This window comes from Hyla sarda, chromosome 1 (genome assembly GCF_029499605.1).
Source record: "Hyla sarda isolate aHylSar1 chromosome 1, aHylSar1.hap1, whole genome shotgun sequence".
Classification (NCBI taxonomy): domain Eukaryota; kingdom Metazoa; phylum Chordata; class Amphibia; order Anura; family Hylidae; genus Hyla; species Hyla sarda.
This window is the reverse complement of record NC_079189.1, coordinates 191,988,570-192,007,539: the sequence shown is the minus strand read 5'-3', so window position 1 is coordinate 192,007,539 and position 18,970 is coordinate 191,988,570. Positions and strand designations below refer to the sequence as shown.

The 18,970-nt window shown below is 39.2% G+C and overlaps 22 non-coding genes across 22 annotated transcripts; 8 read left to right on the top strand and 14 right to left on the bottom strand.

Annotated features, from left to right (window-relative positions):
* Positions 1 to 1,275: 1,275 nt before the first annotated feature.
* TRNAF-GAA (transfer RNA phenylalanine (anticodon GAA)) lies at positions 1,276 to 1,348 on the top strand. The gene has a single exon. It is a non-coding gene; the product is annotated as a tRNA-Phe (tRNA).
* A 566-nt stretch (positions 1,349 to 1,914) lies between these two features.
* Positions 1,915 to 1,997, bottom strand: TRNAL-CAG (transfer RNA leucine (anticodon CAG)). Its single transcript has one exon. It is a non-coding gene; the product is annotated as a tRNA-Leu (tRNA).
* An 847-nt stretch (positions 1,998 to 2,844) lies between these two features.
* Positions 2,845 to 2,917, top strand: TRNAF-GAA (transfer RNA phenylalanine (anticodon GAA)). The gene has a single exon. It is a non-coding gene; the product is annotated as a tRNA-Phe (tRNA).
* A 589-nt stretch (positions 2,918 to 3,506) lies between these two features.
* On the bottom strand, positions 3,507 to 3,589 carry TRNAL-CAG (transfer RNA leucine (anticodon CAG)). Its single transcript has one exon. It is a non-coding gene; the product is annotated as a tRNA-Leu (tRNA).
* A 152-nt stretch (positions 3,590 to 3,741) lies between these two features.
* On the top strand, positions 3,742 to 3,814 carry TRNAF-GAA (transfer RNA phenylalanine (anticodon GAA)). The gene has a single exon. It is a non-coding gene; the product is annotated as a tRNA-Phe (tRNA).
* Positions 3,815 to 4,391: 577 nt separating this feature from the next.
* Positions 4,392 to 4,474, bottom strand: TRNAL-CAG (transfer RNA leucine (anticodon CAG)). Its single transcript has one exon. It is a non-coding gene; the product is annotated as a tRNA-Leu (tRNA).
* A 783-nt stretch (positions 4,475 to 5,257) lies between these two features.
* On the bottom strand, positions 5,258 to 5,340 carry TRNAL-CAG (transfer RNA leucine (anticodon CAG)). The gene has a single exon. It is a non-coding gene; the product is annotated as a tRNA-Leu (tRNA).
* A 1,497-nt stretch (positions 5,341 to 6,837) lies between these two features.
* On the bottom strand, positions 6,838 to 6,920 carry TRNAL-CAG (transfer RNA leucine (anticodon CAG)). Its single transcript has one exon. It is a non-coding gene; the product is annotated as a tRNA-Leu (tRNA).
* A 783-nt stretch (positions 6,921 to 7,703) lies between these two features.
* On the bottom strand, positions 7,704 to 7,786 carry TRNAL-CAG (transfer RNA leucine (anticodon CAG)). The gene has a single exon. It is a non-coding gene; the product is annotated as a tRNA-Leu (tRNA).
* A 784-nt stretch (positions 7,787 to 8,570) lies between these two features.
* On the bottom strand, positions 8,571 to 8,653 carry TRNAL-CAG (transfer RNA leucine (anticodon CAG)). The gene has a single exon. It is a non-coding gene; the product is annotated as a tRNA-Leu (tRNA).
* Positions 8,654 to 8,801: 148 nt separating this feature from the next.
* TRNAF-GAA (transfer RNA phenylalanine (anticodon GAA)) lies at positions 8,802 to 8,874 on the top strand. Its single transcript has one exon. It is a non-coding gene; the product is annotated as a tRNA-Phe (tRNA).
* Positions 8,875 to 9,429: 555 nt separating this feature from the next.
* Positions 9,430 to 9,512, bottom strand: TRNAL-CAG (transfer RNA leucine (anticodon CAG)). Its single transcript has one exon. It is a non-coding gene; the product is annotated as a tRNA-Leu (tRNA).
* Positions 9,513 to 9,665: 153 nt separating this feature from the next.
* Positions 9,666 to 9,738, top strand: TRNAF-GAA (transfer RNA phenylalanine (anticodon GAA)). Its single transcript has one exon. It is a non-coding gene; the product is annotated as a tRNA-Phe (tRNA).
* Positions 9,739 to 10,315: 577 nt separating this feature from the next.
* Positions 10,316 to 10,398, bottom strand: TRNAL-CAG (transfer RNA leucine (anticodon CAG)). The gene has a single exon. It is a non-coding gene; the product is annotated as a tRNA-Leu (tRNA).
* An 802-nt stretch (positions 10,399 to 11,200) lies between these two features.
* TRNAL-CAG (transfer RNA leucine (anticodon CAG)) lies at positions 11,201 to 11,283 on the bottom strand. Its single transcript has one exon. It is a non-coding gene; the product is annotated as a tRNA-Leu (tRNA).
* A 1,689-nt stretch (positions 11,284 to 12,972) lies between these two features.
* TRNAL-CAG (transfer RNA leucine (anticodon CAG)) lies at positions 12,973 to 13,055 on the bottom strand. The gene has a single exon. It is a non-coding gene; the product is annotated as a tRNA-Leu (tRNA).
* Positions 13,056 to 14,398: 1,343 nt separating this feature from the next.
* TRNAL-CAG (transfer RNA leucine (anticodon CAG)) lies at positions 14,399 to 14,481 on the bottom strand. The gene has a single exon. It is a non-coding gene; the product is annotated as a tRNA-Leu (tRNA).
* A 150-nt stretch (positions 14,482 to 14,631) lies between these two features.
* On the top strand, positions 14,632 to 14,704 carry TRNAF-GAA (transfer RNA phenylalanine (anticodon GAA)). Its single transcript has one exon. It is a non-coding gene; the product is annotated as a tRNA-Phe (tRNA).
* A 1,463-nt stretch (positions 14,705 to 16,167) lies between these two features.
* Positions 16,168 to 16,250, bottom strand: TRNAL-CAG (transfer RNA leucine (anticodon CAG)). The gene has a single exon. It is a non-coding gene; the product is annotated as a tRNA-Leu (tRNA).
* Positions 16,251 to 16,402: 152 nt separating this feature from the next.
* TRNAF-GAA (transfer RNA phenylalanine (anticodon GAA)) lies at positions 16,403 to 16,475 on the top strand. The gene has a single exon. It is a non-coding gene; the product is annotated as a tRNA-Phe (tRNA).
* Positions 16,476 to 17,286: 811 nt separating this feature from the next.
* TRNAF-GAA (transfer RNA phenylalanine (anticodon GAA)) lies at positions 17,287 to 17,359 on the top strand. Its single transcript has one exon. It is a non-coding gene; the product is annotated as a tRNA-Phe (tRNA).
* A 1,441-nt stretch (positions 17,360 to 18,800) lies between these two features.
* Positions 18,801 to 18,883, bottom strand: TRNAL-CAG (transfer RNA leucine (anticodon CAG)). Its single transcript has one exon. It is a non-coding gene; the product is annotated as a tRNA-Leu (tRNA).
* Positions 18,884 to 18,970: the final 87 nt, after the last annotated feature.

Below are 18,970 nucleotides of genomic sequence, written 5' to 3'. Positions count from 1 at the left end.
GAGTTTTGGCAGCTTAGGTAAAATACCTCAAAAGCCCTATGTTGCATTGTGGTGAATATAATTTTACAAATCCCGTTAGCATTCCATGCCAGTACAGTGTGTAGTTTTCATTCTGAAATTTTTTGAAGATTTTTAGTCTCTATATAAAAAACATCTGTCAGAAGTGGGATTCGAACCCACACCGCCAGAGGAGACTGCGCCCTGAACGCAGCGCCTTAGACCGCTCGGCCATCCTGACTTTGCTTTGTATTACACCTCCACCAATGCAAAAAAAAAAGAAGCCATGCGAGCTGTAAAACCGTTGTTTTAACACATGAAAAAACATCCCTATCGTTGGGGACATTTTACAACACTGTGCCCTACACCCCCATCTGTCAACTAGGTATATTAGCCGAAATAGCTCAGTTGGGAGAGCGTTAGGCTGAAGATCTAAAGGTCCCTGGTTTGATCCCGGGTTTCGGTAGTTTCCTTTTGTCTCAAAATCAACTGAAGTAAGTTAAGTCGTTGATGCGTTTAGAGTTTTAGCAGCTTAGTTAATATACCTCAAAGGCACTATTTTGCATTGTGGAGAAAATTGTTTAACATATCCCGTTAGCATTTCATGCCAGTACAGTGTTTGGTTTTCATTTTGAAAATTTTGAAGTTTTTTTTTCTTTATAAAAAGAGACATTTTTACACATGAAAAACCATTCCTATTATTGGGGACATCTTACAATGCTGTGCTCTACACAACCATCTACACAACCGTCAATGCACTAAGTGTGTTAGCTGAACTAGCTCTGTTGGGAGAGCGTTTGACTAAATATCCCTGCTTTGATCCTTGGTTTCAGCAGTTTCATTTTAACTCAAAATCCACTAAAGTGAGTTAAATCGTTGATGCGTTTAGAGTTTTGGCAGCTTAGGTAAAATACCTCAAAAGCCCTATGTTGCATTGTGGTGAATATAATTTTACAAATCCCGTTAGCATTCCATGCCAGTACAGTGTGTAGTTTTCATTCTGAAATTATTTGAAGATTTTTAGTCTCTATATAAAAAACATCTGTCAGTAGTGGGCTTCGAACCCACGTCTCCAGAGGAGACTGCGACCTGAACGCAGCGCCTTAGACCGCTCGGCCATCCTGACTTTGCTTTGTATTACACCTCCACCAATGCAAAAAAAAAAGAAGCCATGCGAGCTGTAAAACCGTTGTTTTAACACATGAAAAAACATCCCTATCGTTGGGGACATTTTACAACACTGTGCCCTACACCACCATCTGTCAACCAGCTGTATTAGCCGAAATAGCTCAGTTGGGAGAGCGTTAGACTGAAGATCTAAAGGTCCCTGGTTCGATCCCGGGTTTCGGCAGTTTTCTTATGTCTCAAAATCAACTGAAGTAAGTTAAGTCGTTGATGCGTTTAGAGTTTTAGAAGCTTAGTTAATATACCTCAAAGGCACTATTTTGCATTGTGGAGAAAATTTTTTACATATCCGGTTAGCATTTCATGCCAGTACAGTGTTTGGTTTTCATTTTGAAAATTTTGAAGTTTTTTTTTCTTTATAAAAAGAGACATTTTTACACATGAAAAACCATTCCTATTATTGGGGACATCTTACAATGCTGTGCTCTACACGACCATCTACACAACCGTCAATGCACTAAGTGTGTTAGCTGAACTAGCTCTGTTGGGAGAGCGTTTGACTGCTTTGATCCTTGGTTTCAGCAGTTTCATTTTAACTCAAAATCCACTAAAGTGAGTTAAATCGTTGATGCGTTTAGAGTTTTGGCAGCTTAGGTAAAATACCTCAAAAGCCCTATGTTGCATTGTGGTGAATATAATTTTACAAATCCCGTTAGCATTCCATGCCAGTACAGTGTGTAGTTTTCATTCTGAAATTATTTGAAGATTTTTAGTCTCTATATAAAAAACATCTGTCAGAAATGGGATTCGAACCCACGCCTCCAGAGGAGACTGCGACCTGAACGCAGCGCCTTAGACCGCTCGGCCATCCTGACTTTGCTTTGTATTATATCTCCACCAATGCAAAAAAGAAGCCATGCGAGCTGTAAAACCGTTGTTTTAACACATGAAAAAACATCCCTATCGTTGGGGACATTTTACAACACTGTGCCCTACACCACCATCTGTCAACTAGGTGTATTAGCCGAAATAGCTCAGTTGGGAGAGCGTAAGACTGAAGATCTAAAGGTCCCTGGTTCGATCCCGGGTTTCGGCAGTTTCCTTATGTCTCAAAATCAACTGAAGTAAGTTAAGTCGTTGATGCGTTTAGAGTTTTAGCAGCTTAGTTAATATACCTCATAGGCACTATTTTGCATTGTGGAGAAAATTGTTTTACATATCCGGTTAGCATTTCATGCCAGTACAGTGTTTGGTTTTCATTTTGAAAAATTTGAAGTTTATTTTTCTTTATAAAAAGAGACATTTTTACACATGAAAAACCATTCCTATTATTGGGGACATCTTACAATGCTGTGCTCTACACAACCATCTACACAACCATCAATGCACTAAGGGTGTTAGCTGAACTAGCTCTGTTGGGAGAGCGTTTGACTAAATATCCCTGCTTTGATCCTTGGTTTCAGCAGTTTCATATTAACTCAAAATCCACTAAAGTGAGTTAAATCGTTGATGCGTTTAGAGTTTTGGCAGCTTAGGTAAAATACCTCAAAAGCCCTATGTTGCATTGTGGTGAATATAATTTTACAAATCCCGTTAGCATTCCATGCCAGTACAGTGTGTAGCTGTAAAACCGTTGTTTTAACACATGAAAAAACATCCCTATCGTTGGGGACATTTTACAACACTGTGCCCTACACCACCATCTGTCAACTAGGTGTATTAGCCGAAATAGCTCAGTTGGGAGAGCGTTAGACTGAAGATTTAAAGGTCCCTGGTTCGATCCCAGGTTTCGGCAGTTTCCTTATGTCTCAAAATGAACTGAAGTAAGTTAAGTCATTGATGCGTTTAGAGTTTTAGCAGCTTAGTTAATATACCTCAAAGGCACTATTTTGCATTGTGGAGAAAATTGTTTTACATATCCCGTTAGCATTTCATGCCAGTACAGTGTTTGGTTTTCATTTTGAAAATTTTGAAGTTTTTTTTTCTTTATAAAAAGAGACATTTTTACACATGAAAAACCATTCCTATTATTGGGGACATCTTACAATGCTGTGCTCTACACAACCATCTACACAACCATCTACACAACTATCAATGCACTAAGTGTATTAGCTGAACTAGCTCTGTTGGGAGAGCGTTTGACTAAATATCCCTGCTTTGATCCTTGGTTTCAGCAGTTTCATTTTAACTCAAAATCCACTAAAGTGAGTTAAATCGTTGATGCGTTTAGAGTTTTGGCAGCTTAGGTAAAATACCTCAAAAGCCATATGTTGCATTGTGGTGAATATAATTTTACAAATCCCGTTAGCATTCCATGCCAGTACAGTGTGTAGTTTTCATTCTGAAATTTTTTGAAGATTTTTAGTCTCTATATAAAAAACATCTGTCAGAAGTGAGATTCGAACCCACGCCTCCAGAGGAGACTGCGACCTGAACGCAGCGCCTTAGACCGCTCGGCCATCCTGACTTTGCTTTGTATTACACCTCCACCAATGCAAAAAAAAAAGAAGCCATGCGAGCTGTAAAACCGTTGTTTTAACACATGAAAAAACATCCCTATCGTTGGGGACATTTTACAACACTGTGCCCTACACCACCATCTGTCGACTAGGTGTATTAGCCGAAATAGCTCAGTTGGGAGAGCGTTAGACTGAAGATCTAAAGGTCCCTGGTTCGATCCCGGGTTTCGGCAGTTTCCTTATGTCTCAAAATCAACTGAAGTAAGTTAAGTCGTTGATGCGTTTAGAGTTTTAGCAGCTTAGTTAATATACCTCAAAGGCACTATTTTGCATTGTGGAGAAAATTGTTTTACATATCCCGTTAGCATTTCATGCCAGTACAGTGTTTGGTTTTCATTTTGAAAATTTTGAAGTTAATTTTTCTTTATAAAAAGAGACATCTTTACACATGAAAAACCATTCCTATTATTGGGGACATCTTACAATGCTGTGCTCTACACAACCATCTACACAACCATCAATGCACTAAGTGTGTTAGCTGAACTAGCTCTGTTGGGAGAGCGTTTGACTAAATATCCCTGCTTTTATCCTTGGTTTCAGCAGTTTCATTTTAACTCAAAATCCACTAAAGTGAGTTAAATCGTTGATGCGTTTAGAGTTTTGGCAGCTTAGGTAAAATACCTCAAAAGCCCTATGTTGCATTGTGGTGAATATAATTTTACAAATCCCGTTAGCATTCCATGCCAGTACAGTGTGTAGTTTTCATTCTGAAATTTTTTGAAGATTTTTAGTCTCTATATAAAAAACATCTGTCAGAAGTGGGATTCGAACCCACGCCTCCAGAGGAGACTGCGACCTGAACGCAGCGCCTTAGACCGCTCGGCCATCCTGACTTTGCTTTGTATTACACCTCCACCAATGCAAAAAAAAAAGAAGCCATGCGAGCTGTAAAACCGTTGTTTTAACACATGAAAAAACATCCCTATCGTTGGGGACATTTTACAACACTGTGCCCTACACCACCATCTGTCAACTAGGTGTATTAGCTGAAATAGCTCAGTTGGGAGAGCGTTAGACTAAAGGTCCCTGGTTCGATCCCGGGTTTCGGCAGTTTCCTTATGTCTCAAAATCAACTGAAGTAAGTTAAGTCGTTGATGCGTTTAGAGTTTTAGCAGCTTAGTTAATATACCTCAAAGGCACTATTTTGCATTGTGGAGAAAATTTTTTACATATCCGGTTAGCATTTCATGCCAGTACAGTGTTTGGTTTTCATTTTGAAAATTTTGAAGTTTTTTTTTCTTTATAAAAAGAGACATTTTTACACATGAAAAACCATTCCTATTATTGGGGACATCTTACAATGCTGTGCTCTACACGACCATCTACACAACCGTCAATGCACTAAGTGTGTTAGCTGAACTAGCTCTGTTGGGAGAGCGTTTGACTGCTTTGATCCTTGGTTTCAGCAGTTTCATTTTAACTCAAAATCCACTAAAGTGAGTTAAATCGTTGATGCGTTTAGAGTTTTGGCAGCTTAGGTAAAATACCTCAAAAGCCCTATGTTGCATTGTGGTGAATATAATTTTACAAATCCCGTTAGCATTCCATGCCAGTACAGTGTGTAGTTTTCATTCTGAAATTATTTGAAGATTTTTAGTCTCTATATAAAAAACATCTGTCAGAAATGGGATTCGAACCCACGCCTCCAGAGGAGACTGCGACCTGAACGCAGCGCCTTAGACCGCTCGGCCATCCTGACTTTGCTTTGTATTACATCTCCACCAATGCAAAAAAGAAGCCATGCGAGCTGTAAAACCGTTGTTTTAACACATGAAAAAACATCCCTATCGTTGGGGACATTTTACAACACTGTGCCCTACACCACCATCTGTCAACTAGGTGTATTAGCCGAAATAGCTCAGTTGGGAGAGCGTAAGACTGAAGATCTAAAGGTCCCTGGTTCGATCCCGGGTTTCGGCAGTTTCCTTATGTCTCAAAATCAACTGAAGTAAGTTAAGTCGTTGATGCGTTTAGAGTTTTAGCAGCTTAGTTAATATACCTCATAGGCACTATTTTGCATTGTGGAGAAAATTGTTTTACATATCCGGTTAGCATTTCATGCCAGTACAGTGTTTGGTTTTCATTTTGAAAAATTTGAAGTTTATTTTTCTTTATAAAAAGAGACATTTTTACACATGAAAAACCATTCCTATTATTGGGGACATCTTACAATGCTGTGCTCTACACAACCATCTACACAACCATCAATGCACTAAGTGTGTTAGCTGAACTAGCTCTGTTGGGAGAGCGTTTGACTAAATATCCCTGCTTTGATCCTTGGTTTCAGCAGTTTCATATTAACTCAAAATCCACTAAAGTGAGTTAAATCGTTGATGCGTTTAGAGTTTTGGCAGCTTAGGTAAAATACCTCAAAAGCCCTATGTTGCATTGTGGTGAATATAATTTTACAAATCCCGTTAGCATTCCATGCCAGTACAGTGTGTAGCTGTAAAACCGTTGTTTTAACACATGAAAAAACATCCCTATCGTTGGGGACATTTTACAACACTGTGCCCTACACCACCATCTGTCAACTAGGTGTATTAGCCGAAATAGCTCAGTTGGGAGAGCGTAAGACTGAAGATCTAAAGGTCCCTGGTTCGATCCCGGGTTTCGGCAGTTTCCTTATGTCTCAAAATCAACTGAAGTAAGTTAAGTCGTTGATGCGTTTAGAGTTTTAGCAGCTTAGTTAATATACCTCAAAGGCACTATTTTGCATTGTGGAGAAAATTGTTTTACATATCCCGTTAGCATTTCATGCCAGTACAGTGTTTGGTTTTCATTTTGAAAATTTTGAAGTTAATTTTTCTTTATAAAAAGAGACATCTTTACACATGAAAAACCATTCCTATTATTGGGGACATCTTACAATGCTGTGCTCTACACAACCATCTACACAACCATCAATGCACTAAGTGTGTTAGCTGAACTAGCTCTGTTGGGAGAGCGTTTGACTAAATATCCCTGCTTTTATCCTTGGTTTCAGCAGTTTCATTTTAACTCAAAATCCACTAAAGTGAGTTAAATCGTTGATGCGTTTAGAGTTTTGGCAGCTTAGGTAAAATACCTCAAAAGCCCTATGTTGCATTGTGGTGAATATAATTTTACAAATCCCGTTAGCATTCCATGCCAGTACAGTGTGTAGTTTTCATTCTGAAATTTTTTGAAGATTTTTAGTCTCTATATAAAAAACATCTGTCAGAAGTGGGATTCGAACCCACGCCTCCAGAGGAGACTGCGACCTGAACGCAGCGCCTTAGACCGCTCGGCCATCCTGACTTTGCTTTGTATTACACCTCCACCAATGCAAAAAAAAAAGAAGCCATGCGAGCTGTAAAACCGTTGTTTTAACACATGAAAAAACATCCCTATCGTTGGGGACATTTTACAACACTGTGCCCTACACCACCATCTGTCAACTAGGTGTATTAGCTGAAATAGCTCAGTTGGGAGAGCGTTAGACTAAAGGTCCCTGGTTCGATCCCGGGTTTCGGCAGTTTCCTTATGTCTCAAAATCAACTGAAGTAAGTTAAGTCGTTGATGCGTTTAGAGTTTTAGCAGCTTAGTTAATATACCTCAAAGGCACTATTTTGCATTGTGGAGAAAATTTTTTACATATCCGGTTAGCATTTCATGCCAGTACAGTGTTTGGTTTTCATTTTGAAAATTTTGAAGTTTTTTTTTCTTTATAAAAAGAGACATTTTTACACATGAAAAACCATTCCTATTATTGGGGACATCTTACAATGCTGTGCTCTACACGACCATCTACACAACCGTCAATGCACTAAGTGTGTTAGCTGAACTAGCTCTGTTGGGAGAGCGTTTGACTGCTTTGATCCTTGGTTTCAGCAGTTTCATTTTAACTCAAAATCCACTAAAGTGAGTTAAATCGTTGATGCGTTTAGAGTTTTGGCAGCTTAGGTAAAATACCTCAAAAGCCCTATGTTGCATTGTGGTGAATATAATTTTACAAATCCCGTTAGCATTCCATGCCAGTACAGTGTGTAATTTTCATTCTGAAATTTTTTGAAGATTTTTAGTCTCTATATAAAAAACATCTGTCAGAAGTGAGATTCGAACCCACGCCTCCAGAGGAGACTGCGACCTGAACGCAGCGCCTTAGACCGCTCGGCCATCCTGACTTTGCTTTGTATTACACCTCCACCAATGCAAAAAAAAAAGAAGCCATGCGAGCTGTAAAACCGTTGTTTTAACACATGAAAAAACATCCCTATCGTTGGGGACATTTTACAACACTGTGCCCTACACCACCATCTGTCGACTAGGTGTATTAGCCGAAATAGCTCAGTTGGGAGAGCGTTAGACTAAAGGTCCCTGGTTCGATCCCGGGTTTCGGCAGTTTCCTTATGTCTCAAAATCAACTGAAGTAAGTTAAGTCGTTGATGCGTTTAGAGTTTTAGCAGCTTAGTTAATATACCTCAAAGGCACTATTTTGCATTGTGGAGAAAATTGTTTTACATATCCGGTTAGCATTTCATGCCAGTACAGTGTTTGGTTTTCATTTTGAAAATTTTGAAGTTTTTTTTTCTTTATAAAAAGAGACATTTTTACACATGAAAAACCATTCCTATTATTGGGGACATCTTACAATGCTGTGCTCTACACAACCATCTACACAACCGTCAATGCACTAAGTGTGTTAGCTGAACTAGCTCTGTTGGGAGAGCATTTGACTGCTTTGATCCTTGGTTCCAGCAGTTTCATTTTAACTCAAAATCCACTAAAGTGAGTTAAATCGTTGATGCGTTTAGAGTTTTGGCAGCTTAGGTAAAATACCTCAAAAGCCCTATGTTGCATTGTGGTGAATATAATTTTACAAATCCCGTTAGCATTCCATGCCAGTACAGTGTGTAGCTTTCATTCTGAAATTTTTTGAAGATTTTTAGTCTCTATATAAAAAACATCTGTCAGAAGTGGGATTCGAACCCACGCCTCCAGAGGAGACTGCGACCTGAACGCAGCGCCTTAGACCGCTCGGCCATCCTGACTTTGCTTTGTATTCCATCTCCACCAATGCAAAAAAGAAGCCATGCGAGCTGTAAAACCGTTGTTTTAACACATGAAAAAACATCCCTATCGTTGGGGACATTTTACAACACGGTGCCCTACACCCCCATCTGTCAACTAGGTGTATTAGCCGAAATAGCTCAGTTGGGAGAGCGTTAGACTGAAGATCTAAAGGTCCCTGGTTCGATCCCGGGTTTCGGCAGTTTTCTTATGTCTCAAAATCAACTGAAGTAAGTTAAGACGTTGATGCGTTTAGAGTTTTAGCAGCTTAGTTAATATACCTCAAAGGCACTATTTTGCATTGTGGAGAAAATTGTTTTACATATCCGGTTAGCATTTCATGCCAGTACAGTGTTTGGTTTTCATTTTGAAAATTTTGAAGTTTTTATTTCTTTATAAAAAGAGACATTTTTACACATGAAAAACCATTCCTATTATTGGGGACATCTTACAATGCTGTGCTCTACACAACCGTCAATGCACTAAGGGTGTTAGCTGAACTAGCTCTGTTGGGAGAGCGTGTGACTGCTTTGATCCTTGGTTTGAGCAGTTTCATTTTAACTCAAAATCCACTAAAGTGAGTTAAATCGTTGATGCGTTTAGAGTTTTGGCAGCTTAGGTAAAATACCTCAAAAGCCCTATGTTGCATTGTGTTGAATATAATTTTACAAATCCCGTTAGCATTCCATGCCAGTACAGTGTGTAGTTTTCATTCTGAAATTTTTTGAAGATTTTTAGTCTCTATATAAAAACCATCTGTCAGAAGTGGGATTCGACCCCACGCCTCCAGAGGAGACTGCGACCTGAACGCAGCGCCTTAGACCGCTCGGCCATCCTGACTTTGCTTTGTATTACACCTCCACCAATGCAAAAAAAAAAAGAAGCCATGCGAGCTGTAAAACCGTTGTTTTAACACATGAAAAAACATCCCTATTGTTGGGGACATTTTACAACACTGTGCCCTAAACCACCATCTGTCAACTAGGTGTATTAGCCGAAATAGCTCAGTTGGGAGAGCGTTAGACTGAAGATCTAAAGGACCCTGGTTCAATCCCGGGTTTCGGCAGTTTCCTTATGTCTCAAAATCAACTGAAGTAAGTTAAGTCGTTGATGCGTTTAGAGTTTTAGCAGCTTAGTTAATATACCTCATAGGCACTATTTTGCATTGTGGAGAAAATCGTTTTACATATCCCGTTAGCATTTCATGTCAGTATAGTGTTTGGTTTTCATTTTGAAAATTTTGAAGTTTTTTTTTCTTTATAAAAAGAGACATTTTTACACATGAAAAACCATTCCTATTATTGGGGACATCTTACAATGCTGTGCTCTAAACAACCATCTACACAACCATCAATGCACTAAGTGTGTTAGCTGAACTAGCTCTGTTGGGAGAGTGTTTGACTAAATATCCCTGCTTTGATCCTTGGTTTCAGCAGTTTCATTTTAACTCAAAATCCACTAAAGTGAGTTAAATCGTTGATGCGTTTAGAGTTTTGGCAGCTTAGGTAAAATACCTCAAAAGCCCTATGTTGCATTGTGGTGAATATAATTTTACAAATCCCGTTAGCATTTCATGCCAGTACAGTGTGTAGTTTTCATTCTGAAATTTTTTGAAGATTTTTAGTCTCTATATAAAAAACATCTGTCAGAAGTGGGATTCGAACCCACGCCTCCAGAGGTGACTACGACCTGAACGCAGCGCCTTAGACCGCTCGGCCATCCTGACTTTGCTTTGTATTACGCCTCCACCAATGCAAAAAAAAAAGAAGCCATGCGAGCTGTAAAACCGTTGTTTTAACACATGAAAAAACATCCCTATCGTTGGGGACATTTTACAACACTGTGCCCTACACCCCCATCTGTCAACTAGGTGTATTAGCCGAAATAGCTCAGTTGGGAGAGCGTTAGGCTGAAGATCTAAAGGTCCCTGGTTTGATCCCGGGTTTCGGCAGTTTCCTTATGTCTCAAAATCAACTGAAGTAAGTTAAGTCGTTGATGCGTTTAGAGTTTTAGCAGCTTAGTTAATATACCTCATAGGCACTATTTTGCATTGTGGAGAAAATTGTTTAACATATCCCGTTAGCATTTCATGCCAGTACAGTGTTTGGTTTTCATTTTGAAAATTTTGAAGTTTTTTTTTCTTTATAAAAAGAGACATTTTTACACATGAAAAACCATTCCTATTATTGGGGACATCTTACAATGCTGTGCTCTACACAACCATCTACACAACCATCAATGCACTAAGTGTGTTAGCTGAACTAGCTCTGTTGGGAGAGCGTTTGACTAAATATCCCTGCTTTGATCCTTGGTTTCAGCAGTTTCATTTTAACTCAAAATCCACTAAAGTGAGTTAAATCGTTGATGCGTTTAGAGTTTTGGCAGCTTAGGTAAAATACCTCAAAAGCCCTATGTTGCATTGTGGTGAATATAATTTTACAAATCCCGTTAGCATTCCATGCCAGTACAGTGTGTAGTTTTCATTCTGAAATTTTTTGAAGATTTTTAGTCTCTATATAAAAAACATCTGTCAGAAGTGGGATTCGACCCCACGCCTCCAGAGGAGACTGCGACCTGAACGCAGCGCCTTAGACCGCTCGGCCATCCTGACTTTGCTTTGTATTACACCTCCACCAATGCAAAAAAAAAAAGAAGCCATGCGAGCTGTAAAACCGTTGTTTTAACACATGAAAAAACATCCCTATCGTTGGGGACATTTTACAACACTGTGCCCTACACCACCATCTGTCAACTAGGTGTATTAGCCGAAATAGCTCAGTTGGGAGAGCGTTAGACTGAAGATCTAAAGGACTCCTGGTTCAATCCCGGGTTTCGGCAGTTTCCTTATGTCTCAAAATCAACTGAAGTAAGTTAAGTCGTTGATGCGTTTAGAGTTTTAGCAGCTTAGTTAATATACCTCATAGGCACTATTTTGCATTGTGGAGAAAATCGTTTTACATATCCCGTTAGCATTTCATGTCAGTATAGTGTTTGGTTTTCATTTTGAAAATTTTGAAGTTTTTTTTTCTTTATAAAAAGAGACATTTTTACACATGAAAAACCATTCCTATTATTGGGGACATCTTACAATGCTGTGCTCTACACAACCATCTACACAACCATCAATGCACTAAGTGTGTTAGCTGAACTAGCTCTGTTGGGAGAGTGTTTGACTAAATATCCCTGCTTTGATCCTTGGTTTCAGCAGTTTCATTTTAACTCAAAATCCACTAATGTGAGTTAAATCCTTGATGCGTTTAGAGTTTTGGCAGCTTAGGTAAAATACCTCAAAAGCCCTATGTTGCATTGTGGTGAATATAATTTTACAAATCCCGTTAGCATTCCATGCCAGTACAGTGTGTAGTTTTCATTCTGAAATTTTTTGAAGATTTTTAGTCTCTATATAAAAAACATCTGTCAGAAGTGGGATTCGAACCCACACCTCCAGAGGAGACTACGACCTGAACGCAGCGCCTTAGACCGCTCAGCCATCCTGACTTTGCTTTGTATTACGCCTCCACCAATGCAAAAAAAAAAGAAGCCATGCGAGCTGTAAAACCGTTGTTTTAACACATGAAAAAACATCCCTATCGTTGGGGACATTTTACAACACTGTGCCCTACACCCCCATCTGTCAACTAGGTGTATTAGCCGAAATAGCTCAGTTGGGAGAGCGTTAGGCTGAAGATCTAAAGGTCCCTGGTTTGATCCCGGGTTTCGGCAGTTTCCTTATGTCTCAAAATCAACTGAAGTAAGTTAAGTCGTTGATGCGTTTAGAGTTTTAGCAGCTTAGTTAATATACCTCATAGGCACTATTTTGCATTGTGGAGAAAATTGTTTAACATATCCCGTTAGCATTTCATGCCAGTACAGTGTTTGGTTTTCATTTTGAAAATTTTGAAGTTTTTTTTTCTTTATAAAAAGAGACATTTTTACACATGAAAAACCATTCCTATTATTGGGGACATCTTACAATGCTGTGCTCTACACAACCATCTACACAACCATCAATGCACTAAGTGTGTTAGCTGAACTAGTTCTGTTCGGAGAGCGTTTGACTAAATATCCCTGCTTTGATCCTTGGTTTCAGCAGTTTCATTTTAACTCAAAATCCACTAAAGTGAGTTAAATCGTTGATGCGTTTAGAGTTTTGGCAGCTTAGGTAAAATACCTCAAAAGCCCTATGTGGCATTGTGGTGAATATAATTTTACAAATCCCGTTAGCATTCCATGCCAGTACAGTGTGTAGATTTCATTCTGAAATTTTTTGAAGATTTTTAGTCTCTATATAAAAAACATCTGTCAGAAGTGGGATTCGAACCCACGCCTCCAGAGGAGACTGCGACCTGAACGCAGCGCCTTAGACCGCTCGGCCATCCTGACTTTGCTTTGTTTTACATCTCCACCAATGCAAAAAAGAAGCCATGCGAGCTGTAAAACCGTTGTTTTAACATATGAAAAAACATCCCTATCGTTGGGGACATTTTACAACACTGTGCCCTACACCACCATCTGTCAACTAGGTGTATTAGCCGAAATAGCTCAGTTGGGAGGGCGTTAGACTGAAGATCTAAAGGACCCTGGTTCGATCCCCGGTTTCGGCAGTTTCCTTATGTCTCAAAATCAACTGAAGTAAGTTAAGTCGTTGATGCGTTTAGAGTTTTAGCAGCTTAGTTAATATAACGGGATTTTGGCAGCTTAAGTAAAATACCTCAAAAGCCCTATGTTGCATTGTGGTGAATATAATTTTACAAATCCCGTTAGCATTCCATGCCAGTACAGTGTGTAGTTTTCATTCTGAAATTTTTTGAAGATTTTTAGTCTCTATATAAAAAACATCTGTCAGAAGTGGGAATCGAACCCAACCCTCCAGAGGAGACTGCGACCTGAACGCAGCGCCTTAGACCGCTCGGCCATCCTGACTTTGCTTTGTATTACACCTCCACCAATGCAAAAAAAAAAAGAAGCCATGCGAGCTGTAAAACCGTTGTTTTAACACATGAAAAAACATCCCTATCGTTGGGGACATTTAGCAACACTGTGCCCTACACCACCATCTGTCAACTAGGTGTATTAGCTGAAATAGCTCAGTTGGGAGAGCGTTAGACTGAAGATCTAAAGGTCCCTTGTTCGATCCCGGGTTTCGGCAGTTTCCTTATGTCTCAAAATCAACTGAAGTAAGTTAAGTCGTTGATGCGTTTAGAGTTTTAGCAGCTTAGTTAATATACCTCAAAGGCACTATTTTGCATTGTGGAGAAAATTGTTTTACATATCCCGTTAGCATTTCATGCCAGTACAGTGTTTGGTTTTCATTTTGAAAATTTTGAAGTAAATTTTTCTTTATAAAAAGAGACATTTTTACACATGAAAAACCATTCCTATTATTGGGGACATCTTACAATGCTGTGCTCTACACAACCATCTACACAACCATCAATGCACTAAGTGTGTTAGCTGAACTAGCTCTGTTGGGAGAGCGTTTGACTAAATATCCCTGCTTTAATCCTTGGTTTCAGCAGTTTCATTTTAACTCAAAATCCACTAAAGTGAGTTAAATCGTTGATGCGTTTAGAGTTTTGGCAGCTTAGGTAAAATACCTCAAAAGCCCTATGTTGCATTGTGGTGAATATAATTTTACAAATCCCGTTAGCATTCCATGCCAGTACAGTGTGTAGTTTTCATTCTGAAATTTTTTGAAGATTTTTAGTCTCTATATAAAAAACATCTGTCAGAAGTGGGATTCGAACCCACGCCTGCAGAGGAGACTGCGACCTGAACGCAGCGCCTTAGACCGCTCGGCCATCCTGACTTTGCTTTGCATTACACCTCCACCAATGCAAAAAAAAGAAGCCATGCGAGCTGTAAAACCGTTGTTTTAACACATGAAAAAACATCCCTATCGTTGGGGACATTTTACAACACTGTGCCCTACACCACCATCTGTCAGCTAGGTGTATTAGCCGAAATAGCTCAGTTGGGAGAGCGTTAGACTGAAGATCTAAAGGTCCCTGGTTCGATCCCGGGTTTCGGCAGTTTCCTTATGTCTCAAAATCAACTGAAGTAAGTTAAGTCGTTGATGCGTTTAGAGTTTTAGCAGCTTAGTTAATATACCTCATAGGCACTATTTTGCATTGTGGAGAAAATTCTTTTACATATCCCGTTAGCATTTCATGCCAGTACAGTGTTTGGTTTTCATTTTGAAAATTTTGAAGTTTTTTTTTCTTTATAAAAAGAGACATTTTTACACATGAAAAACCATTCCTATTATTGGGGACATCTTACAATGCTGTGCTCTACACAACCATCTACACAACCATCAATGCACTAAGTGTGTTAGCTGAACTAGCTCTGTTGGGAGAGCGTTTGACTAAATATCCCTGCTTTGATCCTTGGTTTCAGCAGTTTCATTTTAACTCAAAATCCACTAAAGTGAGTTAAATCGTTGATGCGTTTAGAGTTTTGGCAGCTTAGGTAAAATACCTCAAAAGCCCTATGTTGCATTGTGGTGAATATAATTTTACAAATCCCGTTAGCATTCCATGCCAGTACAGTGTGTAGTTTTCATTCTGAAATTTTTTGAAGATTTTTAGTCTCTATATAAAAAACATCTGTCCGAAGTGGGATTCGAACCCACGCCTCCAGAAGAGACTGCGACCTGAACACAGCGCCTTAGACCGCTCGGCCATCCTGACTTTGCTTTGTATTACACCTCCACCAATGCGAAAAAAAAAAGAAGCCATGCGAGCTGTAAAACCGTTGTTTTAACACATGAAAAAACATCCCTATCGTTGGGGACATTTTACAACACTGTGCCCTACACCACCATCTGTCAACTAGGTGTATTAGCCGAAATAGCTCAGTTGGGAGAGCGTTAGACTGAAGATCTAACGGTCCCTGGTTCGGTCCCGGGTTTCGGCAGTTTCCTTATGTCTCAAAATCAACTGAAGTAAGTTAAGTCGTTGATGCGTTTAGAGTTTTAGCAGCTTAGTTAATATACCTCAAAGGCACTATTTTGCATTGTGGAGAAAATTGTTTTACATATCCGGTTAGCATTTCATGCCAGTACAGTGTTTGGTTTTCATTTAGAAAATTTTGAAGTTTTTTTTTCTTTATAAAAAGAGACATTTTTACACATGAAAAACCATTCCTATTATTGGGGACATCTTACAATGCTGTGCTCTACACAACCATCTACACAACCATCAATGCACTAAGTGTGTTAGCTGAACTAGCTCTGTTGGGAGAGCGTTTGACTAAATATCCCTGCTTTGATCCTTGGTTTCAGCAGTTTCATTTTAACTCAAAATCCACTAAAGTGAGTTAAATCGTTGATGCGTTTAGAGTTTTGGCAGCTTAGGTAAAATACCTCAAAAGCCCTATGTTGCATTGTGGTGAATATAATTTTACAAATCCCGTTAGCATTCCATGCCAGTACAGTGTGTAGTTTTCATTCTGAAATTTTTTGAAGATTTTTAGTCTCTATATAAAAAACATCTGTCAGAAGTGGGATTCGAACCCACGCCTCCAGAGGAGACTACGACCTGAACGCAGCGCCTTAGACCGCTCGGCCATCCTGACTTTGCTTTGTATTACGCCTCCACCAATGCAAAAAAAAAAGAAGCCATGCGAGCTGTAAAACCGTTGTTTTAACACATGAAAAAACATCCCTATCGTTGGGGACATTTTACAACACTGTGCCCTACACCCCCATCTGTCAACTAGGTGTATTAGCCGAAATAGCTCAGTTGGGAGAGCGTTAGACTGAAGATCTAAAGGTCCCTGGTTCAATCCTGGGTTTCGGCAGTTTCCTTATGTCTCAAAATCAACTGAAGTAAGTTAAGTCGTTGATGCGTTTAGAGTTTTAGCAGCTTAGTTAATATACCTCATAGGCACTATTTTGCATTGTGGAGAAAATCGTTTTACATATCCCGTTAGCATTTCATGTCAGTATAGTGTTTGGTTTTCATTTTGAAAATTTTGAAGTTTTTTTTTCTTTATAAAAAGAGACATTTTTACACATGAAAAACCATTCCTATTATTGGGGACATCTTACAATGCTGTGCTCTACACAACCATCTACACAACCATCAATGCACTAAGTGTGTTAGCTGAACTAGCTCTGTTGGGAGAGTGTTTGACTAAATATCCCTGCTTTGATCCTTGGTTTCAGCAGTTTCATTTTAACTCAAAATCCACTAAAGTGAGTTAAATCGTTGATGCGTTTAGAGTTTTGGCAGCTTAGGTAAAATACCTCAAAAGCCCTATGTTGCATTGTGGTGAATATAATTTTACAAATCCCGTTAGCATTCCATGCCAGTACAGTGTGTAGTTTTCATTCTGAAATTTTTTGAAGATTTTTAGTCTCTATATAAAAAACATCTGTCAGAAGTGGGATTCGAACCCACGCCTCTAGAGGAGACTGCAACCTGAACGCAGCGCCTTAGACCGCTCGGCCATCCTGACTTTGCTTTGTATTACACCTCCACCAATGCAAAAAAAAAGAAGCCATGCGAGCTGTAAAACCGTTGTTTTAACACATGAAAAAACATCCCTATCGTTGGGGACATTTTACAACACTGTGCCCTACACCACCATCTGTCAACTAGGTGTATTAGCCGAAATAGCTCAGTTGGGAGAGCGTTAGACTGAAGATCTAAAGGTCCCTGGTTCGATCCCGGGTTTCGGCAGTTTTCTTATGTCTCAAAATCAACTGAAGTAAGTTAAGTCGTTGATGCGTTTAGAGTTTTAGCAGCTTAGTTAATATACCTCAAAGGCACTATTTTGCATTGTGGAGAAAATTGTTTTACATATCCGGTTAGCATTTCATGCCAGTACAGTGTTTGGTTTTCATTTTGAAAATTTTGAAGTTTTTATTTCTTTATAAAAAGAGACATTTTTACACATGAAAAACCATTCCTATTATTGGGGACATCTTACAATGCTGTGCTCTACACAACCGTCAATGCACTAAGGGTGTTAGCTGAACTAGCTCTGTTGGGAGAGCGTTTGACTGCTTTGATCCTTGGTTTGAGCAGTTTCATTTTAACTCAAAATCCACTAAAGTGAGTTAAATCGTTGATGCGTTTAGAGTTTTGGCAGCTTAGGTAAAATACCTCAAAAGCCCTATGTTGCATTGTGGTGAATATAATTTTACAAATCCCGTTAGCATTCCATGCCAGTACAGTGTGTAGTTTTCATTCTGAAATTTTTTGAAGATTTTTAGTCTCTATATAAAAAACATCTGTCAGAAGTGGGATTCGACCCCACGCCTCCAGAGGAGACTGCGACCTGAATGCAGCACCTTAGACCGCTCGGCCATCCTGACTTTGCTTTGTATTACACCTCCACCAATGCAAAAAAAAAAAGAAGCCATGCGAGCTGTAAAACCGTTGTTTTAACACATGAAAAAACATCCCTATCGTTGGGGACATTTTACAACACTGTGCCCTACACCCCCATCTGTCAACTAGGTGTATTAGCCGAAATAGCTCAGTTGGGAGAGCGTTAGGCTGAAGATCTAAAGGTCCCTGGTTTGATCCCGGGTTTCGGCAGTTTCCTTATGTCTCAAAATCAACTGAAGTAAGTTAAGTCGTTGATGCGTTTAGAGTTTTAGCAGCTTAGTTAATATACCTCATAGGCACTATTTTGCATTGTGGAGAAAATTGTTTAACATATCCCGTTAGCATTTCATGCCAGTACAGTGTTTGGTTTTCATTTTGAAAATTTTGAAGTTTTTTTTTCTTTATAAAAAGAGACATTTTTACACATGAAAAACCATTCCTATTATTGGGGACATCTTACAATGCTGTGCTCTACACAACCATCTACACAACCATCAATGCACTAAGTGTGTTAGCTGAACTAGCTCTGTTGGGAGAGCGTTTGACTAAATATCCCTGCTTTGATCCTTGGTTTCAGCAGTTTCATTTTAACTCAAAATCCACTAAAGTGAGTTAAATCGTTGATGCGTTTAGAGTTTTGGCAGCTTAGGTAAAATACCTCAAAAGCCCTATGTTGCATTGTGGTGAATATAATTTTACAAATCCCGTTAGCATTCCATGCCAGTACAGTGTGTAGTTTTCATTCTGAAATTTTTTGAAGATTTTTAGTCTCTATATAAAAAACATCTGTCAGAAGTGGGATTCGAACCCACGCCTCCAGAGGAGACTACGACCTGAACGCAGCGCCTTAGACCGCTCGGCCATCCTGACTTTGCTTTGTATTACGCCTCCACCAATGCAAAAAAAAAAGAAGCCATGCGAGCTGTAAAACCGTTGTTTTAACACATGAAAAAACAT